The sequence below is a fragment of the Dreissena polymorpha genome, chromosome 5 (genome assembly GCF_020536995.1).
Source record: "Dreissena polymorpha isolate Duluth1 chromosome 5, UMN_Dpol_1.0, whole genome shotgun sequence".
Classification (NCBI taxonomy): Eukaryota; Metazoa; Mollusca; class Bivalvia; order Myida; family Dreissenidae; genus Dreissena; species Dreissena polymorpha.
The window spans coordinates 88,693,167-88,700,765 of record NC_068359.1 but is presented as its reverse complement, the minus strand read 5'-3'; the positions used below and the strand labels follow the sequence as shown (position 1 = coordinate 88,700,765).

Sequence of the window (7,599 nt, the reverse complement as noted above, 5' to 3'; positions counted from 1 at the left end):
TTAGTAGTCAGTTATATCTTATGGAGAAATTACCATTATTACAATATGCAGTAACAAGTCAATTGAACAGCCTGAATGTTGTCGGGTTGCTGATAGAAAGAAAAAGAATTCACCTATGAAACATTATAAAATGCATGCTTATATACCTTCTTTTTAAATTTCATGAGGCCTTTATATTTTTATGCCCTCGGTAAGGTGGCATATAGCAGTTGAACTGTCCGTCAGTCAGTCAATCTGTCCGTCCGGCCATAACTTTTTCAATATTGAACATAGCAACTCGATATTTGGCGTGCATGCGTATTACATGGAGAGCATACCGTACTGTATGATTGACGTGGATTTGAATTGAGTACAATTTTTGTAAAAAATACATTACATTTCCAAACATTTTTAGTAGGACCATACTAGCGGTATTATAGTGGATTTAATAAATCATGAAGTACTAGAGTTTAAATAGCATTTAAAAAAATCATAACAGAAAATGGTGTGAATTACTGGATTTGAAATGAATACTGATATTTTCAGATTTAAATAATGTTTAAATACACAACATTGCAAAACACAACTCCTATCACTAATCCTTCAATGAGAGAAAATCCAGCAACTTAATAAATGATAAGAATTAAAATAATATTTTTTTAAATAAAACACTTATAAAACAGGCAGTTAATTAAAAATAATAATCAAAATATAAGGTGAACAAATATGGAATTTTTTAATATAGGTATAACCAGGTATTAGAATTGCCCAGTCCAACATAATTATTTGTCAATGTATGTAACTGAATTCTTTTTTTTATCTGTTTTGACACTTTGATTAATCTGTTTTGACACTTTGATAAAGCATCATCAGGGGTGTGAATGCTTGATTGTAATACCCATTAATGGCAGGCTCCCAACCAGATTAAATTTCCTTTCTTCAATTAAGGTTTTCTTATCAATTAAACCATTATATTTTATTACATTAATTATCCTATCCAACATGAATAAAAAAGTAATTGTGATAATGTAAAATCTAAGAATTTAATGAAACTAATTAATCGACTTCAATATTTGACAAGTACTAAATTAAATAATAAAATAATAATCCATCCATCCATCCATCCATCCATCCATCCATCCATCCATCCATCCATCCATCCATCCATCCATCCATCCATCCATCCATCCATCCATCCATCCATCCATCCATCCATCCATCCATCCATCCATCCATCCATCCATCCATCCATCCATCCATCCATCCATCCATCCATCCATCCATCCATCCATCCATCCATCCATCCATCCATCCATCCATCCATCCATCCATCCATCCATCCATCCATCCATCCATCCATCCATCCATCCATCCATCCATCCATCCATCCATCCATCCATCCATCCATCCATCCATCCATCCATCCATCCATCCATCCATCCATTAATACTGCCAAGCAACCTTCGAGCATTATAGGCAGATGGCTATTATCGAGTCCGTTTCTTGGGATGAACCAGTACTTGGTGTCTATGGAGGAGATAATAAGAACGCTCCCCGAGTAGAGAGCAAACCTACGAACGCCCGATCGCTAGACGGACCTTATAATAATATTTAAAACAAATGCACAAATATTATACAAAATACTTAATTTATTTCAATTTTATATGTTGTAACACAGTTTATAGAAAAATACATTGTTTGAATTGCATTTGACAAAAATCACAACGTCATCTTTCATTTACATACAACTGTTATTATTTTCACGTCAAAATTGTATCCAATCAATAGTATCAATAAGACGTGAATTGGTGAAGAAATGAAGAAGTGATAGTAAAAGGCAATTTTGGGTGGGTGTGACCTATGTGGGCAGGGCGCCCCAGGGTTGGTAATCTGGCCATGCATAGTTTAGATTGACCGTATTGTCATAAGAGAAGTTCAGTATCAATTTGAAGTAAATCGGTGTTAAAATGAAGAAATTTAAAGTAAAATGCAATTTTGGGTGGGTGTGGTCTATGTGGGCATGTGGGCGTGGCGCCCTATGGTTGGTAATGGGGCCATGCATAGTTGAGATTGTTTGTGTTGTCATAAGAGAAGCTCAGTATCAATTTGAAGTAAATCCGTGTTGAAATGAAACAAATAAAGTAAAAGGCAATTTTGAGTGGGTGTGGGCGGGGCGCCCCAGGGTTGGTAATGGGGCCATGCATGGTTGAGATTGACCGTATTGTCATAAGAGAGGTCCAGTATCAATTTGAAGTGAATTGGTGTAAAAATGAAGAAGTAAAAGTAAAATAACCTAAAAAAGGAGTGAAATCTTTGACCTGGCCCCACCTCAACCCCCCTAACTTTTGACCCAGGGGTCAGATCAAAATTCCAAATAGTGCAGGGTCGCACATATGCTCATAACTACCATGTGTGTAAGTTTCAAGGTTCTAGTGCTAAAAGTGTAGGAGGAGATAGTGGCTATGACGGGTGGACAGACAGACGGACGGACGGACGGAGATAACCATAATTAGGTAGAAATGTTAAGCACAGTAAGAATAAGTGCCGCGCTTACATTCCAGGTCCCTATATCAAATAACACCATTGGGAGCATGTTTTATCCTTTAGACAAATTTTTTGTTTGTTAATACCCTTGTCAAAAAAGTGGGCAAAACCCGGTTTTAATCCGTGTTAAAACCGTGTTAAACCCTGCGGTATTGGCACCGGGTTAAAGCGTGTCTTTTAAACACACTTTTTGCTTACCGACTTGGTTTTTTGTAGGTTAAACCTGGATTTCACTCACATAAACCAAAACGCTTATACCTTCTTATACCAACTTAAACCAACTAAAACTAACTTAAACCAACTTAAGTGGGTTAAAAGTGAGTGTGTTTTCCTTCTCTTTGTTGGCTTTTAAACCCGCTTCTACACATCAAGTCGGTTTTTCCTGTTCTAAAGCGAGTGAAAAGTGGGTTTTTGTTTGAGCGTTAAGTGAGCTAAATGTGTGCTTTTCACAGATTAAGCGCAGTTTAAACTTACTTTAAAACCGTCTTATACCAACTTAAGTTGGTTAAAGTGAGTGTGTTTTCTTTCTTTATGTTGGCTTTTAAACCTGCTTCTTCATATCAAGTCGGTTTTTCCTGTTCTTAAGCGAGTTAAAAGTGGGGTTTTGTTTGAGTGTTAAGTGAGCTAAATGTGTGCTTAACTCAGATTAAACGCAGTTAAAACACGCTTTAAAACCGAGTTTTACCAACTTAAGTTGGTTAAAAGATAGTGTGTTTTCCTTCTTTATGTTGGCTTTTACACCCGCTTCTACACATCAAGTCGGTTTTTCCTGTTGTAAGCGAGTTTAAAGTGGGTTTTTATTTGAGCATTAAGTGAGCTAAATGTGTGCTTTTCACAGATTAAACGCAGTTAAAACTAGCTTTAAAACCTGTTAAATGCTCAGTAAAAACCCACTTTTCACCCACTTGAAAACTGAAAAACTTTTTTATGAACAAAAATATCATAAATTATATTCTAATTACTTTTTTAAACGCTAAAACATAAAACTTTACATATATATCCATATACACAACATGATAAAACTATTTTGACAGACATGGCATTGTTATAATAAAATATAATAGTGTTATAACATAACATTGAACACAAAGAAAGAACTGAAAAAAGTAAGATTGTATGGAATAAATACAAACAAGAGATGTGTTGGTCAGAAACACAATGCCCCCTACTGCGCCGCTTTGAAATAAAATTTCTATTTATCATTTGGCAGGTATAGAAATTATCTCTCTTTGCTTATTACTTACATTGGATTTTGACCTCTGACCTTGAAGGATGAACGTGACCTTGCACCACTCAAAATGTGCAGCTCAATGAGATACACATGCATGCTAAATATCAAGTTGCTTTCTTCAATATTGCAAAAGTTATGACCAATGCTAAGTTTTCGGACGGAAAGACAGACAGATTAAGGATCAGACAGATCAACTGCTATATGAGACCCTACCGGGAGCATAAAAATAAGTTAATGTTGTTGAAACAGGTGCAAATCTATATAACAAAGTGAAAACAATGGTTAAATAATCATTTTAACAGCACATTTTATTTACAAAGACTTCAGTCTAGTTGTTCATCAGCCGCAGATGCCTTAAACAACCTCTCATCTTTTCTTCAACATCAACCAGAGGCTTGTCAACGGTTTTGGCTATGACATCTGAAAAAATATAATAGACTATTCATTTTAAAAACATGCAAAAAAAACAACAAAATCTGATCTTAAATAGAAAATACTCTAGCCAGAAAAAGAGGTTAAATATTTGCATATTAAGGAAGTCAACACAAATGAGTTTATTACTGATTGTCCTGGAGACAGTGACTAGAGACACGGACAAAGTTTTTCAATCCCTGTCTTCATGAATAAAAAAAAACTATTGTTAACTGTCACTTGGATTATAAAAACTCCCCCTTTTCACAAAATTTAATGATGTAATATAATGATCATTTATGCGACTGTAAACAGTAAGTGATCTGAAAAATATTTGTAGAATGTGTATTTAATTTCTATATGGTTAACTGGTACTTCAAATTTTTATGATGAAGAAAATACCAATGATTGCATTTCTCTCAGCAGCGGGGAGGCTTGGTCTTGGTGATCCAGTTGTAGTTGTTGCTCCCTTCATGGAGCAAGTCACAAGCTGGTGGAAAGTGAATAGTCGGCACATGGCCTGTGCGATGGCCATCACCTCCCTGGTTTCATGCTGGATTTCAGCTTAAATGATACTCTGGAACCAAAAAAAGAAAAGGAGTTTTGACAAAATATTTACAATTGGTAATTTTCCAAAGCTTGTAATTTACTTTCATCACATTTCAATTTCTAAAAATATTTGTCACATTGGTCAGAATTGTGACGCTTTTAAAATGCAATAACCTGTATAGTTTTACCTCTCAACAAATCCAGCTTTCTTGTTCAAGGACAGGGCGAGGTTTGCCCACTTCAGTTCCCCTCAAGTTGGCCAGCTCGTGCAGGGTAAAAGCCTGGTGTAAAAGTCCATACATCAGGTAGTATGATTACCCCTTTTGCTCTTGGGGCAAGAGTTTAACCTTCAAAATTAAAATATGAGGGAAAGAAATCTGTTCAGTAATAACCAGAAATATCTATAAATAACAATAAAGATGAAAATAATCATAAAACACAACCACAATAATTCACTGTACACAACATTTACACTTTGTCATGTGTATGTTCATCTATTTTTGCATCAAATTGTGTTGTTTTTCCTTTAAGTTGCAATACATTAACTTATCACTTTACATTTCCCAGTGACAATACATAAATATAATAATGATCATAATTAATTCAGTAAACTTAATAAAAAAGGATGAAGAAATGACAAAACAAACCTGTTAAAACTGTTCTTCAGTATTCCAAAAAAAAACAGTTGAACTTCTTTTCCAACAAACTTATTGTTGATTTCCATATTGTAGTAAAATACACATTGTTTTCATCACACAATACTTCATGCTGACAGTATTTCAATACATTTTACAGAACAATTATAAGTCTTAATGTTAATTTAATTTAGCTCAATTCAATTGCTGAAACCAGCTTGTTTTTCAAAAGTTGTTGTTTACAAATAATTTCCTATGCAAAAAATTGAACCAATCAGAAGTCTTATACCTCATTCCAGCCTTATGTCTGGGCAAACCCTATCAGTAGCCTTATCTGCCCCTGATAATCAGTACCCTGTTTAGCTCTGAATGCCTGACAGATTGTTATCTGTTTATTGTTGGTGGTGTGAAAAGGGGTGTTTTTAGGTATTGTCTTGTTATTTTGTTGACGGTTTATGTAACACAGGTCATGTTTGGCATCTTATTATTTTATTGCAAATTAAGAAAATGGATATAATGGTATCATATGAAAAAATCAAAATCTTGCATAACTTATGAACACAAATTAATAGATTATTTCCAAAATAATGTTTCCAATACCATAATTATTTAAATATGCAGATTTAAAAGTAAATACTGTTTTAAACAAATATAAACAATCATATAAGATTGTTTTAAAAATTAAAAAAAATAAAATAATTTTAATACATAAAGCAATCATAAGATATTGTTTATAATAAAAACAAATATAAAGAAAAAAATCAAAGCGAAAACACAAACTCTTTCATTTTCAGGTATAAAACTAAGTTTTATCATTTTTATAGTTTTTGGCAGTGATACTTGTTGTCCATCTGTGAACCTGTGATGTTCTGAAAGAGCCATTTTCATCCAATATTCACTAAAAAATTATGGGGAGCACACACATTTACAATAGGGACAATGGCAAACAAGCTGTAAAAAAGCCCCTTTACAATTGACTTGTATTATATATGGCTATAAACATGAAACAAAGACCTATTTGAAGAATTATTGTTTTATTGATGAGTATTATTTATAAAAAGACCAACTTATTGAAAAGTGTGTTAAAGTGAGTCTTTAAGCCTGGTTTCAGCTCTCAAATTATTTACAAAAAGACCAATTTAAACTCGCTTAAACCCACTTCTGTTTAAAAAGGATCAACTTCTGTTGTAAAAGACTCGCTTATAAAACAAAAAGACACACTTAAACACACATAAACCAACTCATAAATAAAAAAGCTCACTTTTGACACACAAAAAACTGACTCCTTACAGAAAAAAACTCGCTTAAACACACATCTTCTTAAAATAACCAACTTTAAACTCAGTTAAGCACAGTTTAGCGCACATAAAACTCGCTTTTAATAGCAAAAACCAACTTCCTCTGAGAAAAACTCAGAAAAAACACAGTTTTATGTTGGTTTAAGTGTGTTTTGGGAGGAAAGTGGGTTATTTTTTTGACAAGGGTAATATCTAAAGACATGTATTGGTTAACTTGCATTCATGCAGTTATAGATATTTCTGTACATATTTAGAATGTTTGTCTTTATATGTTTGTTGTTTTATTAGTGATTTCAACACCAGTGCGGAAAATGCAACGGACAATGCTTTATGGGAAAACTAGGGTATTATTAATATTAATACAAAAAATAATACTTTATATTAGTTTTATGATATAACTTGAAAACAGTCATTGTTGGAGCAGTATTAAGAGACTTCTTTAGACTTTTGAAATAAGGAAATATGTATGAACATATCACTTTATTTAGAAATTTCATTATATTTATCATTGTCAAAGAGTACAGAATGTTCATTCTTGTAATGATATTGTTTTATTTATTTAAATGACATATTAAGATAAAGGGTATGGCATGTAACTCAATTATGAATATAAGAAAGAAATGCTATAAAAATGTATGTGAAAAATTTATGAAAAATCATTTATGTTTATAGATGAAATATTGTTTAATTATAATTGATATGACTCTTCCATCAATATTAACAAATTACTTTTTAACTTCCTACTATATCAGGTGAATCCAGTGAATCCTAATGTCAAAATTGGGCGCAACATGAAAAAAAAGTTGGTCGGCTAATGCGGAAGGTGAGTGGTATATAAATCACAATTGTTTTGTGTTCTTTATAGATATACCTGTCATGTCGTTCCCGGAAATTTGTATTTTTATGTAGATTTTATATTTTACAATGTCTTCAATGATTTTAATTACAATCA

General features: G+C 32.9%; 1 long non-coding RNA gene across 1 annotated transcript; it reads right to left on the bottom strand.

Moving 5' to 3' along the window:
- Positions 1-2,834: 2,834 nt before the first annotated feature.
- On the bottom strand, positions 2,835-5,193 carry LOC127832123 (uncharacterized). The gene is made up of 3 exons (XR_008026698.1): positions 4,903-5,193; positions 4,568-4,742; positions 2,835-4,174 (listed from the first exon to the last, which is right to left on the bottom strand). It is a non-coding gene; the product is annotated as an uncharacterized LOC127832123 (long non-coding RNA).
- Positions 5,194-7,599: the final 2,406 nt, after the last annotated feature.